Consider the following 20,307-nt stretch of genomic DNA (forward strand, 5'->3'; position numbering starts at 1 on the left):
CGCCGCTGTTCAAAGCCTTAGTTCCTCCACCCAAGTCTGCTTCTTCCCGACCCCAAGCTTTCCTTGTGAGACGAAGGTAAGCTGCCGACCCCTCGTCCGTCTCGTCCGACCCCTGTTGTTCGTCCGACCTTTTCCGCCTCGCCCGACCCTGTCTGTTCTGCTGACCCCTTGTCCGCCTCGTCCGACCCCTCTTATCCGCCCGACCCCGGTTCCGTCTCGTCCGACCCTGTTTGTTCCGCCGACCCTTCTCCGCCTCGCCCGAGGACTCGGCTGTGTCTTTTCTTTGAACCGAGGGTGCATGTGTAAAAACTTGGAGACCTTCCAGCATTGAGTCTGAGGACCCCTAGCACACCAAATCCTCTAGTTTAAGGGTCAGACCATAAGTTCCTTTCCTCCGACCCTTACCTCTTGATCTCCATCAACTCCATTGAACTTTCCCACCCTTCTGTATCTTGTCGCAAGTTTCTGGGCTCAGACTTGCAAGTGTTGCTGTTGAAATAACTGTCTAAATGCTAACTCTTGCATTGCATTCGTGTAGAGCTGCGTCTCGCCGACGGCTGCTACGAGCTGCACCCGGTGCCAGAAGACGACGGTGTAGCCGAGCTCCTACCCCCAGAAGCCAAAGCCGCCCAAGCAGAAGAGCAACTTCCTCCTTTCTCGCTTGAAGGCAAGCCCCGGATGCATGCAACTCCTACGTTTTCCAAACTTGCGCATGCCTTCCTTAAACATGCTTGTGCATTTACGTATAGGAGTTGGTTGGAACCCTAGATGCATGACTTAGCTCCCATGATCTGAACACTAGCTGTTGGATCGAGTAAATGCTTTGCTTAAATAGGAGACGGTAAAAGCCGAGTGATTTCCTGTCACTCGCGAGTTGTAGGAGTTGGATGTCTACCCTTCTGTTACAATTGTAAGGACGATGGACGGGGCAGGGTTTTTGGGTAACTCTTTGGTGGTCGGATGATCGCCCCGTCTGTCTATGAACTTGCTAAGGCCCGACAGTGGTGGTGTTCATGATCAAGTGTTTGAAGGTACTAATCTCATACCTAGTATGGGATGGGGAAGCCTAGTACCTGATTGAACTAGGGCGTGGCTTATACCCCTGCTGTCCCTAGAACGAGGTTCCCATGGTGCATCATGTGGGTGCAAGTGTGGTCACAATACGGTAGAGGCCGGGACTGTGGAGCATTGCATGCCAAGGGAAGTTTGGACCTGACACACGCCTGGGAATTGATGGGGACGGCCAACACAGGAAGCGGCCCTTGTGGTGCGCGGATGTCGTGAGATTAGGTTCGCCATGCATGGTTAAGAAACTCGAATTGATTCGTCTGCCTCTCACAGTTTGAGACTGCTTGATCGCTATGTCACCCTGAGTAAATAAGGAATCTGATGATGGCATGGTTTTGTTAATGATTTATATACCTTTGGTTGGTTCTATGATTGCTTAGAATAGGCCGCAAAACTTAGACCAGATAATGAACTTAGAATCGGAGCTAAAACTTGAAAATAGGGTTTTACTTAGTGTTTCTTGGCAAACAAAGCCCCTCAGCCAAAGAGCCTTGCATGTCTAGAAGTGGTGGAGTAGTTACCCCCCCTGTCGGTTAAGTCTTGTTGAGCTTAATAGCTTAGCCTTGTTGTGGCTTTCCTTTTTCAGGTGAAGTCGCTGCTCCCGAGCCTTCTTCCGTTGGCACTTGGCTACCTCAGCTCCCTCCGGGTTGGACGGTCGAGTAGGATCCCTCCTCGGACGGCGAGGAGAGGGATCAGTGATGTCCCGGTTGGCCTCACCAGGGATGTCCGACCCCGACGTTTTGCTTCCGCTAGTGGTTTTACCTTCTGTTGTTTTTCTTTTGAACCTTGTAAAACTCTTATGTTTATTTCGTAACCAAACTAAATGGTTAAGTTGTTAACTCGATGGACTTGTTGTATTCGCTGGAACCGCTCACCTTCGTGTGGGTTTGCTAAATGGTCATGTTCAAGTGGTTAAATCGGAAGAAATCCGATGGCACTTCGTGTTTACTCGGTTTAGGCATGAGCGTCGCGTATTATGCGGCTAAATCATGTTTAACCAAGTAGATCCGAAGTGGATCCGCCACAGCTGGTACCAGAGCCGGTTTAGCAATACAGAGAACACAGCAAGCCCTAGCACACTTCTTAGAAAAGATAGAAGTTGCAAGAAACTCTTTGAAAAATCTCGTACGATCGTTAAGGATGACTTTAGTGCGAGAGGCCCTAGAGGATTTTGGGGTTGTTTTAGGTGGCTAATATTTATTTGGTTATCTTGCTAACCCTTCCAGCACTTCGCCACGTTTATCATACGTGTGCCGAGTTCCGCATCACGAGTATGCGAGGGTTGATAGGGAGTTCTATTCAAAGGACCCTATCATCGCGGTTGTTTCGCCCACATCTATCATACGTGCGCAGGTTCCGTATGTAATCCATACAAAGGTTGGTACGGTTCGATTCCAACGAGCCTATCAGCACGGGTGTTCGCCACGTCTATTACACGTGTGCTGATTCCGCATCGCGAGTATGCGAAGGGTTATACGGTTCCATTCAAAGGGAACCTATTTCCACGGTTGAGTGCTGTCCATGCAGCCTTGAACGCATGGGCGCCGTTCCTATAGTAGGCGGTAATGTTTGGGAACGCTTTTGTGGGTGCTGGCATGAAAGGTTCGTGTGGTGGTGTTTTTCTGCAGGTACACTAACCGTGTTCGCTTAGGAGACGTTGCTAGAACCGACTAGCTATTATAGGGAGAGACGTACTTGTTGCCTTGCCACCGGCACTAATTGCGTAAGACCAAGTTTGGCAGTTGTTTTGGTTGAGAACGAGGTAGGTTGTGCATGCGTCATAAGCTAAAATCTGCAAAGTCACCCTCCTCAAATGCAACCTTGCTCGAAGAGCTCTTCTTCGGTTCTAAGGATTTCTAGTTCCTCCAGCTTGTTTTTAGTTAAAAATCAGGATGCTTCTCTGTCCGACCCCTGACCTTCGGAGTCCATCTCACGTGGTTTTGGTTTCTTGGTTCCAGATGGCCGTCCCCGGACACGTTCTGTTTGGAGCGGATGGCACCTTCCATTCCACGTGCCTACACTTCGAGGGCTTCCCCGCGATCTTGTGGGATACCTTGAAATGGTTCGGGTACCAGTCCCTACCGTTGTATGCGGGCCGACTGTACCTGGAGCAAGGCGTCCAGATGTGCAACGTACAGGCGGTAGTACCTCCTCCTCCTGTGCGGCCCGACTGGCCCTCGTTCGGGATATCAGCCTACGGTCTTGCTCTGGAGGACACCTGGGAGTCCGCCGCTCTTCAGCTCCTTACTCAGTTTTGTCACCTGCACCCCCTGGAGGTCACCCTAGACCCCATCAGCCTGTTCCCTGCCAGGAACCGGTTGGACCCGGCGTGGCTCGACCGCGTCAGCAATATCGAGGTGCTAGCCACCACCTACTCTATGGTCACCATCTCCACCAACATCAGGTGTATGACAGCCCTCTATCGGCTGATCGAGCTCCAAGGAAGAGCCATGACCATTCTTGCTCGGACCGCCGTGGATGCTCAAGGACACCTCCAGGCAGCCAGAAGAGACCTGGTAAGCCAAACCTATCAGCTTATCCAACGAGGCGTTCAAATCCATGACATGCAAGACAGGATCTCTGAGCTCGAAGGAGAAGTAGCTGACCTGGTGGACGGCATGATCGAGCTATCAGAGGAGAAGATGGAAGTGGAGATGGACCTGGCGGTTGCCAATGCTCATCTGGACGAGCATCACGCCGAGCTCGATGATATGCACGCCCTTCAAATGCAACTAGAAGCTCAAGAGGACCCCGAGGAGGTTGAGGGAGCGTCCAGTATGGACATTGAAGAAGACGGCGCCCCTTCTCCTACTCATAGTGTTCATTTGTAGATGAAGAGTTGCAAGGAACTCATTCTTTTGTTGTACTCCTTGGCAGCCTAAATTTTGGAAATAATTGTAATAGGTTAGCCTTGAGATGAGTACTCCCTGTGTTGGAACACCTCTGTAAAGATCCCAATGAAGTCAATTCCTGAGTCTGACCTTTAACTCTTTGCAAGGTGTTGGAATGTTAGACTAAGTAAGTTGTGCTGCAACCACACATGCTGTTTTCAATAGGGTCTGTTCAAGTTTGGCCGACCCCGGTTCGCGAGATCGGATGCGCCCGACCCCTCGAGGCAGTTCTCCGCCTCGCTCGACCTTTCGAGGCAGTCTCCGCCTCGCCCGACCCCTTTTCTAGTGTGGATCGTTGCCGACCCCTTTTCTCGGGATGATCGCCTAGCCCGACCCCTTGGCTTAAGTTCCGGAATAAGAAAATTCCAGGAGTCTGGCTATGGATCGCCTGAAGTCGAGTACACAGCTAAGATAGATGCTAACTAACATGGCAATGAGAAGAGTGTATCTCCCTTATGAGGACGTGTGTTGCATTATCAGCAAGAGTTGTATCGGAGAATTTAACTTATGCGTTCCATCTGTTGGAGTACTTCTAAGATTATGAATTTAATGGAACGTTAACTCTTGTAGATGGCGCATCGCACCAGATCTGGTTCTGTGCCCGGCAGCAGCGAGCAGAGATAGGATCTTCCCCCACCCCCACCCTCAACTCCACTAGAGGCAATTTTAGCGGCTCAGACCGAGCTGCTGAGACACCTGGTACAGGGACAACAACAACAGCAGCCGCCCCATGGCGGAAGAGCTCAGCAGCAACCTCATGTTGCTCGATATGAAGACTTTTTGGGGACGCAACCCCCTTTGTTCCAGAAGACACAAGACCCGCTCGACGCCGACGCCTGGGTTCGTACGGTGGAATCCAAGTTCGAGCTTCTCACAGCCCCGTGCCCCGACCATAACAAGGCCCGGTTCGCAGCTCAACAGCTGCGTGGTTCCGCCCGGCTCTGGTGGGACCACTACCATGCCATGTTGCCGGCCGGGCATGTGGTCAGCTGGAACGAGTTCAAGACCGCGTTCAGAGCGCATCACATTCCGGAAGGTCTCCTGGAGCGCAAGCTCAATGAGTTTCTGGCTCTTACCCAGGGAACCCGAGATGTCCTGCACTAAGCCCAAGCTTTCAACGATCTGTGCCGTTATGCCGGCTATCATGCGGACACAGACGAGAAGAAGCGGGACAGATTCCGCCGAGGACTGAGCTTGGAGCTCAGAGAGAGGTTGAACCCCATCAAGGTGGATACCAACAACGAGTTGGTCAACCTGGCCATCTCGCAAGAGGATTCCATGCAGGCTCTCAAAGCCGACCAGAAGAGGAAGGCCTCCATGGCATTTCCGAGCCAGCCAACTCGAAGATTCAGGATGGTTCCTCCCCAAGCGCCCAGCCGACCCTAGCAGTCGGGAAGGTGGATTGCCCGACCCCCATCAGCAGCAGCGCCCCATTTTCCTAGTTTCCAACCACAGGCGCTCCGGCCGACCCCACCCGCACCACCGCGCCCTGCAGCTGGTAACCGCTGCTTCACCTGCGGCAATGAAGGACATTTCGCTAAGGACTGCCCCAGAAATCAGAGCCCGCGCCCAGGGCAGAGCAATGCAGCGCGCAACCAAGGGAAGAGGCCCAAGGTGCAAGTTCGCCAAGGACGACTGAACTTTACCCACGCAGCAGAGCTTCCCGAAGGTGCGCTGATAATGACGGGTACCTTTCTAATTCACAGCTTTTCAGCTTTGGTTTTGTTTGACTCGGGAGCTTCACATAGCTTTATCGGGAGAAAGACCCGTGACAAGTGTGGGTTACAAGAATGCCAAACTAGAGGGTCCTTTAGAATATCCACCCCGGGTGGAGTGATCACATCTGATAGGATGAGTGTCAATGTGCCTATTCAGCTAGGCCAAAACCTTTTTAAGGAGAATCTTATCATCCTTGACTTGGACAGAATAGATATCATTCTTGGAATGGATTGGATGACCCGGTACCAAGTGGTTCTAGACCCAGCCGCCCGAACCCTCCACATCAACTCGCCCTTTTATGGCAGTTCTACCTTGTTCTTGAACCCTCCTAAATCCGCATTTCCTTGTGCGTACCCTCTATCGGAAGCCCGACTAGAAAGCCTCCCTGTTGTCTGTGAGTACCCTGACGTGTTCCCAGAAGACTTGCCTAGCATGCCACCTGATAGAGATGTGGAGTTTTCCATAGAGTTGATCCCCGGCACCGCTCCGATATCCAAGAGACCCTATCGGATGCCGCCTGCTGAGTTGGCCGAGTTGAAGACCCAGTTGCATGATCTGTTGGAAAAAGGCTTCATCCGACCCAGCACATCACCTTGGGGTTGCCCCGCCCTGTTCGTGAAGAAGAAGGATGGGAGCCTACGCATGTGTGTGGACTACCGACCCCTCAATGCAGTGACTGTCAAAAACAAGTACCCACTGCCACGCATCGATGTATTGTTTGATTAGTTAGCTGGAGCAAAAGTGTTCTCTAAGATCGATCTTCGTTCGGGTTATCACCAAATAAAGATCCGACCATGCGACATCCCCAAAACATCCTTCTCCACAAGATATGGACTCTACGAGTGCCTGGTCATGTCTTTTGGACTCACCAATACACCCGCCTATTTCATGTACCTCATGAACTCGGTGTTCATGCCCGAGCTGGACAAGTTTGTAGTGGTGTTCATTGATGATATCCTCGTGTACTCGAAGAGCGAAGAAGAACATGCCAACCATCTTCGCGTAGTTCTCCAATGGCTGAGAGATCATCAACTCTATGCCAAGTTCTCCAAGTGTGAGTTCTGGTTGGATAGTGTCATGTTTTTGGGACACACTATCTGCAAGGATGGCATAGCCGTCGACCCCAGCAAGGTACAAGAAATCATGGACTGAAAGCCTCCTGCCTCAGTACACCAGATCAGAAGTTTCCTTGGACTGGCAGGCTACTATCGGCGTTTCATACCGGATTTCTCCAAGATAGCTAAGCCGATGACAGAGTTGTTGAAGAAAGAGGTCAGATTCATGTGGGACGACAAGTGTGAAGAAGCCTTCAAGACCCTGAAGCGCTTGCTGACCACAACCCCAGTTTTGGCTCAGCCCGACCCCTCTAGGCCGTTTGACGTGTATTGTGACGCCTCTGGCACTGGACTTGGGTGTGTTCTTATGCAAGACAACCGAGTCATTGCCTATGCCTCACGGGCGTTACGACCTCATGAGCTGAACTACCCGACCCATGATCTTGAGTTGGCAGCAGTGAATCATGCCTTAAGGATATGGAGACACTACCTGATGGGCACCCACTGCAACATCTACACCGACCACAAGAGTCTCAAGTACATCTTCACTCAAGCCGACCTCAACATGCGCCAAAGGACATGGTTAGAGTTAATAAAAGACTATGATTTGGAAGTACACTATCACCCCGGCAAGGCCAATGTGGTGGCCGATGCCCTTAGCCGCAAGCCCTGTTGCAACTGCTTGTTGGCAACAACCTTCACCGAGACTTTGTGTCACGAGATGGGAAAACTTAGTCTAGAAATTGTTCCCCATGGAACCCTCGGCCACATAGCTCTTGAGTCTGTTTTGAAAGACCAGATAAGGTCAGCACAGCTAGAGGATGCCGAAGTGAGGCGAATCAAAATGAAGATTTCATTGAAGGATGAAGGGTATAAGCAATTCCGACAGGATGAGACTGGGGAGGTATATTATGGAAACCAACTGGTTGTACCAGCCGACCCCAACCTTAAGAAGCAGATCCTAGATGAAGCTCACATCTCCAAGTTCTCAATCCATCCTGGCAGCAATAAGATGTACCATGATCTCCGTCAAACCTTTTGGTGGAGTGGAATGAAGCCAGAAATTGCCCGGTATGTTTCAGAATGCGACACCTATCAACGTATCAAAGCCAGCCATCTAAAGGTAGCGGGTACCCTGCAGCCCCTACCTATTCCCTCTTGGAAATGGGAAGACATCACCATGGACTTCATAGTTGGACTGCCCCTTACATCACAGTGACATGACTCCATCTGGGTTATAGTGGACCGCCTGACCAAGTCTGCCCACTTCCTTCCTGTCCGCACCACCCACACAGTCAAGCAGTATGTAGAGTTGTACCTCGACCGCATAGTTTCCCTACACGGTGTACCCAAGACCATCATCTCTGATCGAGGAGTTCAGTTTGTGGCACGCTTTTGGGAACAGCTACAAGCATCCATGGGCACCAAGCTCATCCGTAGCTCAACATATCATCCTCAAACTGATGGTCAAACCGAAAGAGTCAATCAGATCCTTGAAGACATGTTGAGAGCTTGTGTCATCCATTATGACAAAAATTGGGACAAGTGCTTGCCCTTGGCAGAATTCTCCTACAACAACAGCTACCACGCCAGTTTGAAGATGGCACCGTTTGAAGCCTTATATGGCCGGAGATGTTGGACACCATTGAACTAGTCCCAAGCAGGAGAAAGACAGATCTATGGCCCTGACTTAGTGGCAGAAGCCGAAGAACAAGTAAAGGTGATTCAAGCAAATCTCAAGGCTGCCCAATCTCGACAAAAGAGTTACTCCGTCAGGCGAAGAAGGCCCCTGCAGTTTGATATTGGTGATCATGTGTATCTTCGAGTCTCCCCGACCAAAGGAGTGCAATGGTTTGGAGTGAAAGGAAAGTTGGCTCCCCGCTACATTGGCCCTTATGAGATTGTGGAGATTTGTGGACCAGTGGCCTATCGGATCCAACTCCCAGAACAGCTAGCGGCTATACACGACGTTTTCCATGTGTCTCAGCTGAAGAAATATGTCCAAGTCCCAACCGAGATCTTAGAACAAGGACAGCTTCAAATCGAGCCTGACCTGACCTATGCAGAGTATCTGGACAAGGTCCTTGACCAGAAAGAAAGGCATACCTGGCGCCAAATGGTCAAAATGTACAAGATTCTCTGGAGGAACCACACGGAGGATGAAGCAACGTGGGAAACAGAAGAGTATCTGAACAAGCACTTCCCAGGTTTTCTGTCTCATCAAGGAGGTAAGGACTGTACACCCTACTCTTACACCTGAATCTCGGGACGAGATTCTTTTTAAGAGGGGTAGGCTGTGACGACCGACCCCCAAATCTCTTGAGTTAATCTTAATCCGAGCCCCTAATCACCTATCTTAGTTTTCCAAGCCTAAGTGTTCAACCTCCCGACCGGTCCCGACCCCTGAGACCCGACCCCTCTCCGCAGGCATCCAGTTCCGACCCCGCCGACCCCAACTCACCCGCCGGATCTTTCTAAGTCTTTCCCAACACCTCCTTTCTATCTGACCGGTGGACCCACGAGATCTTTCCCCAGATCTTCCGCGACAGGCGCACTCGAGTTGCATGCCCGCTTCAGAGTTTCCCCGCCGCGTGGCTCAACTCCTCCGACGTCCGCCGCTCCGCCTCGTTCTTGGCCCACGACCGAATGGATTCTCGCGCCCCCTTCCCCAATCGCAGCGGAAGCCCCTCTGCAACCTTTCTGCAGCACCTCGCCGCCCGCGCCCATCATCACATCACCAGATCCCGGCCGCAGAGCCTGATGTCGCCCGTCTTTTCCGTCACTTCGCCACAGTCGCGCCACCTGGTCTTCGCTACCCGACGATTCCTCCTCCGCCAACCCCGACCACGGCAGCGACAGCTCCTTTTTCCCACCCTGTTAGAAGCCGCCTGACAATATGTTGCTCCGCGCTCGCTCACGCGCCCGCAGCCGCCTGTCTTCTCACCTGTGCGCCCTCGTTCCTAGCGCCGTTATCCCAGTCACTTCCATCAGCTCCACCGCATGACGACGCCCGCCTCCGCCAAAGCTCAACCACCGGCAAACCCGCACCTGTGCCGTCCTGACGCTAGAGCCCAATGACCGCTGGCGTCATCCCCGAAGTCCTGCTCCACCGTCCTCGTCGCTCAATCGCCGACCGGGCAGAGCACTCCATTGCTTCTTCCCCGGCCTTCGCGCCGCTCCCCTTCTCACTCCCGCGCCGCTATAAAAGGGAATGCGCGAGCCCCGCCGGAGTCCCCTTCGCCATCGCTGCCCTCCCGCCATTTCTCCCACTCCCTGTTCGAGCTCCCAGCGCCACCACACTAAGTCCCTGAGGAACTCTCCTCTCCGCTCCACACCGTTTTCCCCAATCCACCCAGCCACTTGCTCCTCCGTGCTGCGTAAGAGCTTGCTTGTGATCCACAAGAAGCACCGCCATCGCCGGAGCACTGCCGGACCTCGCCGCTGTTCAAAGCCTTAGTTCCTCCGCCCAAGTCTGCTTCTTCCCGACCCCAAGCTTTCCTTGTGAGACGAAGGTAAGCTGCCGACCCCTCGTCCGTCTCGTCCGACCCCTTTTGTTCATCCGACCTTTTCCGTCTCGCCCGACCCTGTCTGTTCTGCCGACCCCTTGTCCGCCTCGTCCGACCCCTCTTATCCGCTCGACCCCGGTTCCGTCTCGTCCGACCCTGTCTGTTCCGCCGACCCTTCTCCGCCTCGCCCGAGGACTCGGCTGTGTCTTTTCTTTCAACCGAGGGTGCATGTGTAAAAACTTGGGGACCTTCCAGCGTTGAGTCTGAGGACCCCTAGCACACCAAATCCTCTAGTTTAAGGGTCAGATCATAAGTTCCTTTCCTCCAACCCTTACCTTTTGATCTCCATCAACTCCATTGAACTTTCCCACCCTTCTGTATCTTGTTGCAAGTTTCTGGGCTCAGACTTGCAAGTGTTGCTGTTGAAATAACCGTCTAAATGCTAACTCTTGCATTGCATTCGTGTAGAGATGCGTCTTGCCGACGGCTGCTACGAGCTGCACCCGGTGCCAGAAGACGACAGTGTAGTCGAGCTCCTGCCCCCAGAATCCGAAGCCGCCCAAGCAGAAGAGCAACTTCCTCCTTTCTCGCTTGAAGGCAAGCCCCGGATGCATGCAACTCCTACGTTTTCCAAACTTGCGCATGCCTTCCTTAAACATGCTTGTGCATTTACGTATAGGAGTTGGTTGGAACCCTAGATGCATGACTTAGCTCCCATGATCTAAACACTAGTTGTTGGACCGAGTAAATGCTTTGCTTAAATAGGAGACGGTAAAAGCCGAGTGATTTCCTGTCACTCGCGAGTTGTAGGAGTTGGATGTCTACCCTTCTGTTACAACTGTAAGGACGATGGATGGGGCAGGGTTTTTGGGTAACTCTTTGGTGGTCGGACGATCGCCCCGTCTGTCTATGAACTTGCTAAGGCCCGACAGTGGTGGTGTTCATGATCAAGTGTTTGAAGGTACTAATCTCATACCTAGTATGGGATGGGGAAGCCTAGTACCTGATTGAACTAGGGCGTGGCTTATACCCCTGCTGTCCCTGGAACGAGGTTCCCATGGTGCATCATGTGGGTGCAAGTGTGGTCACAGTACGGTAGAGGCCGGGACTGTGGAGCATTGCATGCCAAGGGAACTTTGGACCTGACACACGCCTGGGAATTGATGGGCACGGCCAACACAGGAAGCGGCCCTTATGGTGCGCGGATGTCGTGAGATTAGGTTCGCCATGCATGGTTAAGAAACTCGAATTGATTCGTCTGCCTCTCACAGTTTGAGACTGCTTGATCGCTATGTCACCCTGAGTAAATAAGGAATCTGATGATGACATGGTTTTGTTAATGATTTATATACCTTTGGTTGGTTCTATGATTGCTTAGAATAGGCCACAAAACTTAGACCGGATAATGAACTTAGAACCAGAGCTAAAACTTGAAAATAGGGTTTTACTTAGTGCTTCTTGGCAAACAAACCCCCTCAGACAAAGAGCCTTGCATGTCTAAAAGTGGTGGAGTAGTTACCCCCCCCCCCCGTCGGTTAAGTCTTGTTGAGCTTAGTAGCTCAGCCTTGTTGTGGTTTTCCTTTTTCAGGTGAAGTCGCTGCTCCCGAGCCTTCTTCCGTTGGCACTTGGCTGCCTCAGCTCCCTCCGGGTTGGACAGTCGAGTGGGATCCCTCCTCGGACGGCGAGGAGAGGGATCAGTGATGTCCTGGTTGGCCTCACCAGGGATGTCCGACCCCGACGTTTTGCTTCCGCTAGTGGTTTTACCTTCTGTTGTTTTTCTTTTGAACCTTGTAAAACTCTGATGTTTATTTCGTAACCAAACTAAATGGTTAAGTTGTTAACTCGGTGGACTTGTTGTATACGCTGGAACCGCTCACCTTCGTGTGGGTTTGCTAAATGGTCCTATTCAAGTGGTTAAATCGGAAGAAATCCGACGGCACTTCGTGTTTACTCGGTTTAGGCATGAGCGTCACGTATTATGCGGCTAAATCATGTTTAACCAAGTAGATACGAAGTGGATCCGCCACAACCTTATTGTTGCCGTCGCACCCAATAGGTGTCAATATTGTTCCTTTATACCTTTCAGTCAGAAATGTACCATCAATGCAAATGACTGGTCGACATCGCTAAAAAGCCTTAATGCAAGGACCCAAGGCTAGGAATGACCGCTGCAGGACCTGTTTGCCTGGAAACTGAGCACATGGATATGCTTTCACGTCGTTGAAACTTCCTGGGTTCCTATAGCATATGGTGTGCAACAGGACGGAGAGGTTATCATATGATGCTTCGAACATATCCCACTTCATCTCTAGTGCCTTCTGCTTCGCTCGGTAAGTTTTTTTGTAGCTAATCTTATACTTGAACTTCTCCTCTATGGCAGAAACAATGGACTTGGGCTCAAAACTAGAATTTTGCATTATTTGAGGATACATGTATTGAGCAACAAAATAAGTACTGAGGTTGCGGTATGTTCCTTCCAATTCGTCCAGCAAGCATTGGTGCTCAACCACTCTAGTCACCTCCCAGTAATCCTTCCACTTTCTCTTGTATGCGTGCACCCTGAACGGGCAATCATTTCTCACACAGCGAACATCATACGCCGCTGGGTTGCTCTTCTCCACCCTAAACTAACATTGCAAAGATAAAGTGGACCATCTCTTCACTACTGCCTTCACCCCATCCCCACAAGGGTACAAAACACCCACACATACCTCATTCTCCCTATAGTCCCAAGGGATATTTTTTCCCTACGTTGACCTGTACGGCGGAATGGTCATAAGTTGACCAGTTCCACGGGACAGGGTAAGCATCTTCCTCATCCAACAAGTCATCATCAATGGCAACATTGGCCTCCTCTCCTTCCCTCTCCACCTGCTCAACTAGCTCAACAATTTCTTCCCCCTCATCAGCCTCCCCATTTGGCTCACGGGCTGCAACATCATCCTCTGCATCTCCCCCTTCTGCCCTGTCATTATTAAGTTCTCCATTTGCCCCATCAGTACCCTCCACATCTTCCTTCGCTTCAACTTTACCACCTCCCACATCTCCTTCCATCTAATTGCTAGATCTAGCCTTCATGAACTGTTGAACATACCATATGAGTGGTAAACTGCGCCTCGTGCAACCCTTTACATAAGCTCGGTAGCTCGGGGTTCCTTCAAGCGGGAGCAGCTCCCAAAAGTTTATGTTGGGCCGTCTCTTCACTACAACCCTCATAGACACATCCACTTGATTTCTATCAACACCGAAATTCTTACAAAGCCACCTGCATATGCCCCCTCCAAGTCCTCTCTCTTGCTCTTGGTAAATACTTGCAGAAATATGGAAATCCACTCAAATCTACCCCTTTTGGACCATATCTAACCTCCCCCGGACCATAGAAGACTTGGAAATATAAACTATCTGACATGCCTGCCAACATACATGAAACGAGAAGTCCAAATTACTCTCAATAACTTAAATCAGTTAACTAGAATGACACCTTCATTTCAATAAACAGTGGAAACATTTAATTCTATCATCCACACTAACAACTACTTAAGAGTAAACCAACCTTACAAATTAAATTTATCATAGGCATCTACCCAGGATAATTTACGTGACAAGTATAAAGGTTCTCACTAAAACTAATAATTCCAACTACCCCTATAACAACTATATTGTCAATACGTAAACAAAATATAACCGTCACAATGCAAATAATATTCATCTAAATTTAATATACATAAATCAACAAATAAAATTTACTGTGAACTAAATACCTAAGCTAAATCCACTATACTAACTAAGCTACATTTTCCTATGTCTAAAATCCGCTAGATTTTTTCTAAGTTTCAGATCCACTAAACTAACTACTAGATCTATATACTACTAAATCAATCCACTACACTATCTACATTAACTAACCTACGGGATTTAAAAAAAATACCTAAAATGAAGCGACGCCCAAAACTTCTATCTTTCCCTCCCCCTCCCTCTCCTCTCCCTCGGTCTCCCGCTGGCTCCTTTGCTCGGTTTGGCGTTGGTGCCTGGAGTGTGGGCGTGCGCCCTATTTATAATGGGAAGGCCCCCCTCCCCCCGCTCATCCAGCGGTAAGGGATGCCTCGCGTTGTTTGAACTAGCGGGGCACCCTTCTCGCCAGATGAAATAGTGAAACTTTCTCGAAACTGGCGCCATTCGAATCCGTGGGTGGCCCACCGGATGGGGCGGCGGTAAGGGACTTACCGCTGTTTCACCTGGCACTAAGAACCCTTACCACCGTTTCAACCGGCGTTAAGTACCTACCACCGTTTGGTCTAGCGGCAAAGGTCCATTTTTGCAAATTTTTGGTTCGACTATTGATTTCTGCAAAATTGAAAAAAATATATAAAAATAAAAAAAATCGCTACTTGCGGGAGGAGAAAGAACAGAGAGAAGGTGTGCCGTGGCGGTAGGGAGAAACGAGAGGTGGGAGAGAGAGGGTGAGGGGTGAGATTATTCATAGGAGGGGGTTAGGGTTAGGGTTAGGTTAGTGGGCTTTTAGATGGGCTTTGGACCAAAACGATTTAAATCCGTGAAATAAATTGATCGTAATTTATTCCTTAGACTTGAACAGATGATTTAGATTAATTTTTTGGGAACGAATTAAGTAGCAAATACTTAATTCGAGAAGCCGAAAAATATCACCATAATTTAAATGAACTCTCGGGAATTTAGTACAAATGAATTAGCCTATTTTCCGAAATCAAATAAATTAGCAAGGAATTAATTTGAAAATTTGGAAAATAATTTCATAATCCATTTAAGAAATTCCAGAGCACTTTAAAAAGATCAGGCCGGGAAAAGATAGCGGCCTGACTTGTTAACAAGTTAAAGAGTCGTCAGGTGATTTAGGTGGGTCCGAGACAAATGATAGCCGAGCTAGCTTTAAGGTCCGGGCCATGTTAGCTGGTTTAGCGAGTTAGTCTCGTTAGCAGCTGAGGGTCCAAGTTAGAGAGGGTAGTTAATTTAGTTAGCTTTAGATTTATATTTGAATTTAGAATTCAAATATAATTCACAATTAAAGAACCAATAAACCAATTAGGAACCAAATCATACTAATTTGGAGATTGTCTTTAGCATGCAAAGCAATTTAATTAATTTAATTACTAGGAATGGCGAGAGAACACAAGAAGACTGCCTTAAGATTTTGAACAAACACATCAAGCACAAAAAAATTTTTAAACCCACATTTTTGCAAACAATAACATTTCAGAAAAATCCGGGATGTTACAAGAACCATTGGTCAAAAGATTCAGATGATACTTCAATGCTACTCCAGTTTTGTAACTCGAAAGGGGGCAGTGATGAAGTTAAAGAAGTCAAACAATCATACTCCGCACTGGTGCTGACCGTGTCCCTTGGCTTCACTTAATCGACAAAGAATAAGCTGATTGGGACCTGGTCGAATCCAAGCTTGCAGGCAAAGGCTGAAGGGTGATAAAACTCATAAGAAGGCTTATGAGATCGGCCATTGGCAAAACTGATTGAAAGGATACAAGGAACGACAGATGATTCAAATACTGATTTGCTCGGCTCCTTTATGACAACCTTTGAAAAGAGTGAATCCTTTGGGAATTCAAACTCATCCACATATGCATAAGCACACCAGGTTATGGCATTCTCTGCAAGGCCGTCGTAAAAACATTTGAAGAATTGGGACGTCTCCGGCGCCAACAGAGAGCAGTCAACAACACTTGATGATGGCTCTCCATCAGATTCACAACGGCGCCGGGATTCTTCTTCTCCTTCAGCATAATCATTGGGGAACGTGTGTGTAAGAAGATTTATTCCCTCACCCTTGTCGATATGAATAATAAGCCAGAGTTGGACAAACCACCATGGGCCTCCGATGCCAATAGTTTCCCGAGCTCGTAGTTTGATTACTGTGTGGTGCACCTGACGGTATACCGACACTACAAGATTTTCTCACTAGCGCCACAGCACAAAATCATTGCAATAGCGAGTTATCACGACGATTTTGTGTTGTTGCCTCAAAAATGATGTTGTTGCTTAAACTTGCGTTGTAATATGGTATTGCAACGACACAGGAAAGCATGGGCATAAGGGTGAGTTCGTTCAATGACGTGTGTCGTAGCAATCAGTGGAAATTACAATGCCCATTGTTGTTGCAATTTTGGTAATTGCAATGGTAGGCGTCGTTGCTATAGTGGCTATTGCAATGATATTGCACTGTTGCAAACAAGCATTAATACAACGCAAGAATGTTGTTGTAATACGAGACTTATGCTGTTGCATTATGCTAGTAGGATATCTCAATGAAATACTAGTTGTTGCTATATGCCTCAACCATATCCCAATAAAATATGTCGTCGTGTTACAAATACAGGGTAGCACAAAGAATCATGTGTCATTGTTATATGCTCAACGGATATCGCAACGACAAGAAAGCATCGTTATATGCTGACAAGGTATCAAAACGAGGTACGCGCCGTCGTTATATGCTTCAACCATATGGCAATGAAATATGTCATGGTTATTTGCGTACAGGGTAGTGCAACACAATATGGGTCATGGTTTATATGCTCAATGGATATTGCAATGACAAGAAAGCATCGTTATATGCTTACAAGGTATCACAACAAGGTACGTGCCATCGTTATATGCTTCAACCATATCGCAATGAAATATGTCGTGGTTATACGCTCAATGGATATCGCAACGGAAAATATGTCGTACAGGGTAGTGCAATACAAGATGGGTCGTGGTTATACGCTCAATGGATATCGCAACGGAAAATATGTCGTCGTCATATGCTTGTGGGGTAGTGCAAATGCTTATTTTTTAATACAACGAAAGATCCAAAACAAAAATTGATGCCACATATATATCATTAATTAAATCAATCTATCATTCACGCACAACATTCACGATAAAACAGAATATTTGGCATATGAAAATACTCTTGTCCATTCATCCACATGACTCCCAATAATAAACTATCTAGAACACCTATATTATTCGTACGCATCTATAATCTTGATCACTCCCAGCATTCATGATGATCAACTTTGCTTGAAGGTCTGCTTGTAACCTATAGGCAACCTTGAGTCTTATTGGCCCTCCGTAGCTTCACTGGCCTGCTGAAGCGAAGAGAAATAAATAAGTGAATTAAAACTTGTGAAGCTACTTTGTCTTGGAATCAATATGCAGCAATATTGAAAGCACAATTCCAGTTCGTACCTGTTGTACTTTCTTTTTGCCTACTCGTGTTTTAGCACCAAATATAAGCTGCTGTGTACTAATGAATTTGGATCCTGCAACAGCTCCTGCACCTTTACCGCGATTCTCATTGAACAGACTCTTTGCAACGTTGGTAGTTTTAGCATTTCTGGTTGGTGCCAAAGTGCTTTTTTCGGTTGTGACAATGGTGCTTGGAGCATTCTGGATCATAATAAAGTTCTTGGAACAATGTTGGCTGAAATTTAATGCAAAAAACCATCATGATTGGAATGTTTGTTCGATGTTGTTACCTAGTTTGTTGTTTCTTGACTATGCACTACTTGTGTTGCAGCAAGGTTTTTCTCGGTGCTCCAAGCTTCATCGTCAGTTGTATTATTGTTGGTTTGAGGGGTATGCTGCACAATTTAAAAGCGGGCAGGGAAGATATTAGCGACATATGTATATATATTTTCAATCACAAACAATTATTGTCAATACCTGGTTCCTTGTTTCTTGGCTATGCAGTACTAGCCTTGCATCAATGTTATCCTCGATGGTCCTAGCATCAACTTCAGTTGTATTATTGTTGTTTGCCGGGGTACGCTGCGGATTTTAAAAGAGGGGAGGCTAGATATTAGCGACATTATGCAAATTTAGTACACAATAGAAATAAACATGCACATGTTATATTCTGGTTACCTCTCGCAATAAAGCCTGAAGATAAGGCACGATCATTGTTGCAACTTCCCCCATCAATTCTTGTCTAAGTACAGCTTTAAGTTGTTCTCTCTCTGCTTCCTTTTCAGCTTCATGCTTCTGCATTTTTTCCTATAACTGACGTTCTTGTTCTTCGAGCCTCTCTATTTTCTCCTGAATCATTCTCTCCTGAAGGGCTTCCTGCTTTTGTTTTGGATTCGACAAGTAACCATGGCCACATGACCTGCTGTATTTGGCTCCTGTTGTTTCCCTGTACGTTTCCTGGAAAACTTGGTCTTCCTTAACAAATCCAGAAGTGTGACTTTTTGGTTCTTCTTCATCTGATTGTGTTTGAGATGATTTTCTAGATGTACTAGTCTGATGGCAAGAAACAATTAATTGTAACATTAATTTGGTCATGTTTTCATACCAAAAAATAGCTTGTACTGCCGAATCAATGTTATGATCAAATTAGCACTCAGTACTCACATAAATACTCTCAGCCAAGTGATTTGTCCATCTTCCTTCCCTAGTGTCAATAGTCTTCCAAAGTTCCAAAAGGGGTGGCTCAACACCAGTTAATGGATCTCTCAATGCTTGCAACATTAAACGCCATTAATATATCATTGTGTAATGTACTGAAAATTGAGAATAAGTAAACAAATCTTGACCTTTTCCCCAACTCCACGATGAGAAAGGTTTGGAACCCCCCGAGTGATTTGTTCTCAGTTGGCTGCGATTCAAAGAGTTCGTGCTGCTCCTACTCTGCACAGTCATCCCGTAAAGCAATGGTTAGCGATGAAAAGTTGAACTAACGATTGTGTTCTTTTACTTATAAAAGAGGGCATACCTTGAAGTCCCTAGTTCCAAAGTACATGTTCAAATAGTGCCACTCCACAATGTCTATGTCTTAAGGCTTATGTTTCATTCTCTCATCATAACTGTCGTATGCCTTGTATGTAGAATGCAAAACGGATTGCCAACTTTTGTAGTGTTCATTGGCAACCTTCCATATCTTTTTGTTCGGACTCTTAGTGGTCTCAAGGTTCCAATGATCCTAGTGGGAAATAAATCTTGTTATGTATGCTACATTTATAATATAGGTTTCCAAGAAAATAGAGGGAACAGGACTAATATATAACATTATAATGCAGCATGAGGTGGCCATTGACATACCATTATAGATTCTGCGATATCATCCTTGACATGCTGATACACATCTTTCCAATTTCTAACTCCAATTAATGGAGCCTTCTGCTTTGTAAACAAAAAAACCTCATCCACAAAGGTACGTCTATTATCTCCACAGGGACCACTCACATTTTTGGAAAATTTGATTTTCAGTTTTTGTGAGCCAGTCTTCGATCTCTTGGCCACCGCATCTAGCCCTTTCAAGCATCCTCGATCCTTTTTTTGCCACCTACTTACAATCAAAAAATAGAAACTTACATTAAGTCATGCACAATAAGAGCATAAAAAACTACAGAAGGTGTGAAGCTTTTAGAACCATTTGTCTGCTTTGGTTTCCTAGCATGAGTTGGCCATTGTGATGGCGGCGTGGCTCTACTACCATTGTTCTCATCACGTACTTTTGTAGGCTTTGCTTGACCTCTATTATAAGCCACTAAACAAATGAAAAATAAGTGCAATTAGAGGATTGTACAATTTTCATCAATAATAAGAATTAGTTTAGAGGAAAAATGATTTACAAATATCTCTCATAAGGCCTTTCTGCCTTAACCATTTAGAGTATGTTTTTACTATTTCTTCCCTGTAGTCATCGTATAGATCTGCAAGTTACCAACACAATTATGTAAGTACATTGTACAGTTATAGACACATGTGCATAGTGTAGTACAAACAGCATACATACCACAATCTAGATCTTGGTCTTGAAGCCAATCTTTGTATTCATCAAGTGATTCATCGTTGCTAGTATCATCATCAGCATTAGTAACATCATCAGACTCATTCACCCTTGGTCATTTCAGGGGTGTAATGTTGACAGCTCCAACAAGTTCTTGTTTTGATAGTATCAACCTTAGTTTCCTTTATTCAGATGAATCCATGTACTAAAGCATGCGCTCTACATCTTTGGTGTAACCAATTGACTCAACAGATGCATCAACATTTTCCTATTCTCTTCTTGTAGTAGTAGTAGTCCTGCGCACC

Source organism: Setaria italica, chromosome IX (assembly GCF_000263155.2).
Source record: "Setaria italica strain Yugu1 chromosome IX, Setaria_italica_v2.0, whole genome shotgun sequence".
In the NCBI taxonomy this organism is placed as follows: domain Eukaryota; kingdom Viridiplantae; phylum Streptophyta; class Magnoliopsida; order Poales; family Poaceae; genus Setaria; species Setaria italica.